The sequence below is a fragment of the Nicotiana tomentosiformis genome, chromosome 5 (genome assembly GCF_000390325.3).
Source record: "Nicotiana tomentosiformis chromosome 5, ASM39032v3, whole genome shotgun sequence".
Taxonomy (NCBI): domain Eukaryota; kingdom Viridiplantae; phylum Streptophyta; class Magnoliopsida; order Solanales; family Solanaceae; genus Nicotiana; species Nicotiana tomentosiformis.
Genome location: NC_090816.1, coordinates 83,598,994 through 83,608,272, shown reverse-complemented (window position 1 = coordinate 83,608,272; position 9,279 = coordinate 83,598,994). Strand labels below are relative to the sequence as shown.

The following is a 9,279-nucleotide window of genomic DNA, read 5'->3' as shown; positions in this document are numbered from 1 at the left end:
ACACAATTAAAAAGCATAAGGTAAAGCAAACTTTCCTGAATATCTAGTCGGGGTTTGAGTCGAAGTCGGGCTCCATTCCTCGTGCCCAAACTAATGCACACATCCATGCAGACAACTTCTTCTCAGCCTTCTTGTGGTATACCCCACACTTATCTTTCTCGCTTACTGCAACCTTCTATTTCAAGCCCTTCACTTTTCACTCAACACTTGCAGCTGGATTTCGTTTTTGCACCCCCTTTTCTACATCCATCTTGAAAGTCATAGTCTCTTCACCCACTCTAAGCATGAGTTTTCTCTCATGTATATCTAATATCGCTCTGCCCGTCGCTATTAATGGTCTTCCTAGGATGAGGGGGATCTCCTTGTTTTCCTCCATGTTCACCACTATAAATTCCACAGGAAATACGTACGTATCTACCCGAACTAACACATCTTCCATTATCCCCTCGGGTATTAAAGTCGTCGGTCTGCCAGCTGCAACAATATTGGTGTAGACCTTATCTCTCCAATCTCCTTCTCCAGTTTATTGTAAATAGATAGAGGCATTAAATTAATGGAGGCACTAGAATCACATAAAGACTTATCAAAATTAATAGTTCCTAAAGAACAAGGTATAGTAAAACTCCCTGGATCTCCACACTTTTGTGGGAGTTTATTTTGCAATATCAGACTGCAATGCTCTGTGAGCTTGACCACTGAGGTCTCCTCTACCTTCTTCTTCTTCGTACGGATCTCTTTCAAGAATTTAGCATAAGAAGGCATTTGTGAGAGAACTTTTGTGAATCGTAAGTTTACATGAACCTGTTTTAGCACATCCAGAAATCTCTCAAACTGCTTGTACAACTTTTCTCTACATAGCTTTAGAGGGAAAGGTAATGCAGGCACATGCTTGCTCTCCCCATGTTTCTCCCTTCCCGATTTTTCTTCCTTCTTCTTTTTCTCAACTTTCATTGGGCTTTTCTTCTTCTTGTCATCATCACTTTTCAGCTGCTCCCCACTTTCTTTTTCAAGTATCACATCTTTTTGGATCGGGGTGGGATCTTTCAACACTTGTCCACTTCTCAAGGTTACAACATTCACTGTTTCTATGGGATTTCTTTCAATATCGGTAGGGAGAGTGCCTGGAACCCTCTCAGATAATATTGTTGCAATATGTCCCACTTGCTTTTCCAAATTTCGAATTGCTTCCCCTTGTACTTCAAATCTTTCATCAGTATTTACAATGAAGGCCTTCATGAGATCTTCTACACCAGGCTGATTGGCCTGTTGAGGTTGAAACTGCTGCCTCGGCTAATTCATAAAACCAGGAGCTCCTTCTCCTTGAAATCTAGGGTTGTTTTATTTCCATGCATTAGCGGTATCCCTAGGCGAACTCTATGAAAAATCGGGGTTCTTCTGACCCATTGCATTAAAATTATAATTTCCCACAGCATTCACTTCCTCAGTTGAGGCTTGACACTCGTGAGTAGGGTGTCCTCTTCCACATATATCACAAGCTGCATGAGGCTCATTTTGTATCGAGGCTAAGCTCAGCTTTCGTATTTCTTTAGCCATTGTATCAAGTTGTACCTGCACAGATGTATTAGCATCAACTTGGTGAACACCAGTTGATCTTCTTCTTTCAGCCCTCTCAGAGGGCCACTGATTAGTATCTTCAGATAACTCATCAAGAATTGTAACTATCACCTATGGAGTCTTCTTCATCAAAGGGCCTCTAACTGCATTTCTCAATGTTCTACGCGTGGCCGGTGTCAATCCATCCCAAAAGTCCTTGAGTTACATCCAGAGTTCAATCCCACTATGTTGACACTTTCTAACAATCTCCTTAAACCTCTCCCATGCTTCAAACACAGTTTCAGTCTCTTTCTGGCAGAAGTTATGGATTTCTCTTCTAAACTTGCCCGTTTTAGCTGAGGAGAAATATTTATCAAGGAATTTTCTGGTCATCTCCTTCCATGTTCTAATCGATCCCGTGGGCAAGCTTCAAAGACATTTCTTTGCTTCATCTTTAAGTGAAAAGGGGAATGCCCTTAAGTACACTGCATCTTGTAACACCCCATTATATTGAAAAGTGTTCATAATCTCCTGGAAGTCCATTAGATGTGTGTTTGGATCTTCGTTCATCTTTCCTCTAAAAACACAAAAATTCTGAATGGTTTGAAGAAACCCTTGCTTCAACTCGAAATTGTTAGCTACAATTGGAGGTGGTCTAACACTTGATAAGCCTTGATTGTAGACTGGTCTAGCATAATTGCCCAGTGATCTCCCAGGCATGGAAGCTATATTTCCGAACTGGTCTGCAACTAAGGGTTGATTTTGAGCAATTCTCCGGCCCCTCTCTTCTTCATAGATAATCTGTGCATCTCTGATAGCTGCTTCCTCAGCATCCCGTGTAGATTTTTCTCGTTGTTGTGCTGCCTCCCTTGCAGCCAAATCTACATTATCATCACCATTTCAAGCCATAAGTTCTTTAGTTGAGGATTGCCCAACCTTTTCTGATGTCTCGGTGAGATTTCTTTCCTTCCTCAGTTGTCGCAGTTGTTTTTCTATCTCGAGCTCGTATGGTAGCACTTCTTTCGCAGAAGCTCGAGTCATGCACCAATCTAAACTTGTAACCTACGCACAGTCAATGAACACCAAGCGTAAAAAGAGAAAATAGAAATAAAAAGAAACAATTCCTGAATTAGCACTACAAAATATTTCAAACACTATTGATTTCCAATCTCAAGCAACTGCGCCAAAATTTGACGATCGCAAAACACACACTTCAATTCTGCTCGCTAATCAAATATAGTATAATATAATATCATACCCACATGGATTGGATTTAAATAGTATTCTCATAGTTTCTAGCTTGGTTGCTATCCAAGATGATCAACAACTGAGATTTATAAGATGTCTAACTAAAATTAACTAAGAATCTAAAGCTATTGACTAATGACGATCGCAACAAGGAATAAGCAAAGAAGGCTATCAATGGGAGAAGATAGGGTTTTTGATGAGATAAGTGCAAGATAATTGCTCGGGATCTAACTCTAGATAATTCACTTCTAATATTCAAGTGAGTCTCTCGAATTCACTCAATTATTAGTTCAAACGTTTAGCAAAAACTCCTCTCTCGATTAAGTCTTAACCTCATAAGATGAACAAATTTAAGCACATGAAGATATGCAAGAATGCGTGATGGATTGGTCTTTAGGAAAACCTCTTTTGATTATTCTCCTTACTAGGTTTAATCAATGATTCAACTAGCCTCTTTGGATTACTAAGAAGAATTACTAAACTCAATCAACAATATAATGCAAAGATATCACAAGTTATGCCTCTCTTGATTACATAAACAAGTGACTATAGATGCAACAATTATTTCATCCAAAAATGATTCAATACATAAAACTAGAGTTATCCACAAACAATCATCAATACACCAAATCTATCAAACTCTAACTTGAACTACTCCATGGATATGGAGTAATTCATCACAAATAAATTTAAATTATAGAAAAACACAAATTCAATCCAAACTCGGGTCTTGAGTGAGGAAGGAATGATGAAATCCTTGTGCTTGTGTTCTTCAAACTCCTCCTTAGGTCCAAAGTATGTCAAAAGTTCAGAAAATAATGTTTTCCATATATTTATATCAAGTATGGTCGGGCCCAGACGAAATCACCCTTTCCTAGCTGAAGTAGGATATTCCCTTTGTAAAAAATACACAGGCGCACCGCATGGGATGACGCGCTATGCGGGGCATTAGTGGAGAAATCCAGAGAGCTCAACATCTGTCAGGCAGTAGGATTTGCACTATCGCGGCGCACCACGCGTCGCAGTAGTGCAAAATTCTCAGAGTGTTGCTTTTTGCTTGAGTTTTGACGCCCAGACTTGGTCCGCGACCCCCGAACACGATCCTGGCTTAATCCCTTGTGATTTTACTCAGCTCTACAACATCTACATAGCTTGGAATCACTCCTAGAAGGCATAAAACATACAATAAGTGCAAAACACTACCAATTAAAGCTCAAACACAAATAAAGTGCAATGAATTAAAGTGCAAGAAGCGAATAAAACACGTAATTATAGCCTACCATCACCAAGTCCAAATTCATCATCCGGACCTAACGGAACCATCAAAACTCCAATCCGGGATCAAATACACAAAGTCAAACTTGGTCAACTCTTCTAACTTAAAGCTTCAAACATGAAATTCATTCTTCCAAACTAATTTTGAATCGCCCAAAAACCGGAGCTAACGATACACACAAGTCATAATACATCATACGGAGCTACTCATGCCCTCTCCCACTTAAACATACGTTCATACTCGAACATGTCTAGAGTCGTTCCAAAGCCATCAAATCACCATGTAACCTTACCATGCACATACCCGGGGGTGATCCCATGTCACCCCAATCCATGTAAGCCTGATAACACAACATAACTGAAGATCATTACTTTAACCTTAGTTCGTAAGCCTTAAAACCCAATTTCTAACACTCGAAATTCCTTACAAGACCCAAATCTCGCATCTACACACTGTATAAGTCCAAACAAGCTATATCAAGCCATAACCATAACCCAAGATGTAATCACATGATACACCACACAACTCGCATACTCGTAGCAATAACCAACAAGCTTGCCCAACTCTTTCAGACATCCTCTAGTATAATGGTCATAACTTTTTGTACAAAAATCCAAATGACAGACGGTTTGAATTTCTGAAAACTAGGCACCAAAGGATACAACTTTTATTTTGGATCATCTCTGAATTCCTTATAGATTGCAAGATATAAGCTTCCAAAATCGGGTCAGCGACAGTAGAATTTCTTCTTCGCGAACGCGAAGCTTTCTTGGCGAACATGATTCACATGCCCTTTTTTCCCATTTTTCTCTTCGCGAATGCAACCCAAAGTCCGTGATTGCGATGCACACTGCTGTAGCAGAAAACATCAACTATAAATGGCCTAGAAATGATCTGAAACCACCCCAAAACTCACTTGAGCCCCTCGGGACCTCGTCCGAACATACCGACAAGTCTCAAAACATATGACAGACCTACTCAAGGCCTCAAATCAGACATATTAACATCAAAACCACGAATCGTTGATCAAGGTCAATCTCTTAAGTTCATAAACTTCAAACTTCGAACTAAGCGTCTGATTCAAGCCTAACCAATCCAGAATGAACCCAAATTTTGCATACAAGTTTCAAATGACATAAATAACCTATTCCAACTCCCGTAACAACAATTCGAATCTCATATAATTCTCGGTCAAACTTATGAACATTCCAAACCTTCAAATTTCTAACTTTCGCCAATTAGTGTTGAAACCTTCTAGAAATATCCAAATGCAAATCCGGGCATACACCCAAGTTCAAAATCATCATCCGGACCTAACGAAACTATCAAAACTTAGATCCAGGGTCAAATACACAAAAGTCAAATTTGGTCAACTCTTCCAATTTAAAGCTTCAAACATGAAATTAATTCATCCAAACTAATTTTGAAAAGCCCGAAAACCAAAACTGACGATACACACAAGTCATAATACATCATACAAAGCTACTCGTGCCCTCAAACCACCGAGCGAAGTTCAAATGCTTAAAACAACCGGTTGAATCATTATAATTTGTTATGTGCTACGTGCTATGAGAGCTACACACGTATGGGGTGACGAGTGTCCATGCGTATGCTAGAATTCCTGATTATGTTCAGGTAGGCTTAGACTCACGTTATGCTTAAATTGTATTATTTAAATTATTCTTGGCAGTATAATTTAATATATTCTCATGGAATCGGGCTGTACGCCACGACATGATATTGTACCACCACTCTTATGGGATCGTGCGTAATATTCGGGTCATTCGCCTTGGCAGAATCATGCATAATATTCGATAAGGAGTTAGCGGACTTATGAGTTCTTCTGACTTGACATGTGATATTTTATCTGGTGATTACCATTTTGTATTCCATTCGGTGTAGTATCTGGTAATTGAGGATTTCGTATTTACTCTTCTGTTAAGGATCGTGTTATACACATATATCTGTTTCGTTGCTTTTACCTACTATGCCTCATACATGTCTACTTTTATTTTTAATTATTGGACCACTAGTAAGTGTTGATGTCGACCCCTCGTCACTACATCTTCGAGATTAGGCTAGATACTTATTGGGTACACGTTAATTTATGTACTCATACTAAACCTCTTCACTAGTTGTGCAGGTACTGAGACATGTACATTGGTGGTCACCCTGGCGCATAGGCGCAATTGCTGAGGAGACTTTGTGGTGAACTGCATTCCATATTACGATTCGCAGCATACGGAGTCCGCATCTTTTTCCATTACTATATCCTGTCTATTTTATATTCCAAACATATGTTGTATTAGTATTGTACTTCCTAGTAGATGCTCAAGTACTCGTGACATCGGGTTTTAAGGATTTAGATTCTGTTCTTGGTGGTATTCTGTGATGGCATTTAATTTATATTTCGATCCCGTTTAAACATTTAATATTTTATCAATACCTTTCTATGAAAACGAATGATTTCAGTTATTTATTTTATTACTTATTTTCAAGGTGTATTTTAGATTATCTATTAGCGTGTTGATTTCATGATTGGCTTGCCCAACGGCAGCGTTGGGCGCCATCACGGCCTATGGTGAGTTTTGGGGCGTGACAAAAGTTGTTTGATAGGGTAACAAGTTATGTAGGGATTATAATGATGGGATTATAATATGAAGATTAAATAACGACGAGGTTATTTAGTGAATATATTTTTATTGGAAGATATTGGTTCATTGGACTAAAAAAAGGTATACAGGGTATAATATAAATATATTTTTGGTGTATACTAGATAAGTTGGAATAAACTTTTATTTTTAATTTTAACCTTTGATTTTTTAAAAGACTTTGGGAGAATAGTCTTGGAAAATGGCATCTTTGTCATTTTAGTATTTATTCCGGGACTAATTAATCCCAGAATTATTATCACATCCTCAATGTAGGATAAAATAATATTGAATTGTAGAATTAATTAATCTTGAATTTAAAAATCAACCCCTAACTTTATTTTTCTATATTGTATGTCTTAGTGTATAACACAATTTTAGATTTCTTATCATGTGTATCATAGTGCATAACACCTCAGTCAAATTCACGAAAAGAAGAAGCAGCTAAAATTAACCCAAGATAGAAAAAATCAGACAATGTTGTCTTGTTGGATTTTAAGCGTGATGATTCTTTTGGATAGGTTTTGGAGAGAAAACAGAGAACCAAGAAATAAATTGAGTGTGAAAAAATGGTGTAAGTATCTGTAGTGAAAAGTGATGATGATGGCTTTTAAATAATGGTTTCCAATAAAACGTTTACGATAGTGGAGCTTTTCATCTTTGGTTTTAGGAAGAGTATATAATTATCATTTTAAGAGATACTTAGAATCCGTTTAACCAGATATTTTGACATCTTGTTTTGAAAAAAAAATTGGAAAAACTGTTTGTTCATGGAATAGAGAGAACCGAGAAATAAGTTGAGAGTGATCAGTTTTTGAAAATAATTTTAAAACTAGTTTAGGGTAGTTTTTTCTTTCACTCACAAAAATTCAACTATTTTTTCAAATAAAATGCATGTACAAACACAACTTTAACTTTCAAAAATTATTTTTCAACACAATATTAAAAATTTATTTTTCAAGTTTCAACCAAATCTATGTCCAAATGCTAGCCTAATTTAAGCATTAATATAGAAGCAAAATATTCTCTGTCGGTTTTCTTGGGATTTGATTATACAATACCTTTTCTTCTTGGACTTGAGTTGCTAATCCTAATCTTTGGCCAAAAATTTATCAATTCCTACTATATGTTGTCACTCATGTCATGAATTTCCCGTATAGAAATACCGTAGTCCAGCTACTCACAGATTCAAGAGAAAACAATGGCTCTTCTATCTTGAAGTTCAATTGCTCCAATTAGTTAGGATGGATTGACATGGTTCATTTATACACCCCCTCTTCAGATATTTCAACTAGTAGAATTACAGCTATAACCACTTCTTACTTTGAAGCAATTAGAAAAAGATTCCTGAAGAGATATAATATTCCTTTTAAAGAGAGAAGATGTTGGATTTATCCTTTTCATAACACATTTGATTGTTAATTACTATACTGCTTTTCATATTTGTTGAAGAACGTCAAAAGTTCAGTTTGCTATGGTTCGAAGTCAATTCTGTTGGCTTCTAATGTGTACATAATGTATGAATACTAAATGTAAACCGGATTTTATAATATTTCTCCCTAATAAGAAATGCAAGTTTCTCTTTCAAATTGGAAAATATAACTAAGTTTCTGATCTTTTGAGACAACCCAACTCACTGATGCTATAAGTTCAACTTGTGGTAAGCTTTTGTGTTTAAAATTGATGTAGCTAATCTTTAAATTCTTATCGTTGAACTAATTGTACATTTAATATTATGGTTCTAGAATTTAATATATATATATATATATATATATATATATTTGAAAACGTGGTACTTAGACTAGTTTGTGCACAATCTAAATGGATAATCAAGTACCTATGTTGAGTAATGTAAGGGTGTAAAAGTTTTTACAGAGGTTAGTTATTGTTAACCGTTAGTGAAGTTAGAAATAAATTAAGTTGTTAGAAAATACAATGTTAAAGAGTGTGTATAAAGCCAGTTTGTACTCTACTATTCTGTATGATTTATGGAAATAAAATTCTTCTACATTTCTTCTCTCTCTCACTCTCAATGACTTCACCTTCTTCTTTATTCTGAAGCTTAATTCATTTCTACATAGTGAATTACTACATGGTATCAGAGCTTTCAAGCTTGAAATTCTAGCCTGCTTCTCGATCTTAATTCTATTTCTATATTCTCTGAAAATGTTTGTCATAAGATTTGTGAAATCTTGAAGTAAAGAGAAAGGAGAAAAATGGCATTAAATGAAGAACAATTGGGGCAGAATCCAGGACTAATCAATGCTTAGCAGATGACTCAAAATTCTGGGAATCAAGCCATTGGGATTGATTATAATCAATCCCTATTTATGTCTCCGACCGATGTGAGTAGAATTCAGATTATCTTTTTTTATTGAATGGTGTTGAGAACTATAATATATGATTTAGGTCTATGTGAGGTGCTTTTTAAGAAGAAATAAATTGGGGATGGTTGATGGTACATGCAAGAAAGAAAGGTTTCCAAAGACTATGTGGAATTATTGGGAAAGAGTGAATGCTATTGTGTTTTCTTGGATCATGAATTCAGTG

The 9,279-nt window shown here is 36.5% G+C and overlaps 1 non-coding gene across 1 annotated transcript; it reads left to right on the top strand.

Annotated features, from left to right (window-relative positions):
• The first annotated feature begins 1,792 nt into the window (after positions 1 to 1,792).
• Positions 1,793 to 1,899, top strand: LOC117277288 (small nucleolar RNA R71). Its single transcript, XR_004507564.1, has one exon. It is a non-coding gene; the product is annotated as a small nucleolar RNA R71 (small nucleolar RNA).
• Positions 1,900 to 9,279: the final 7,380 nt, after the last annotated feature.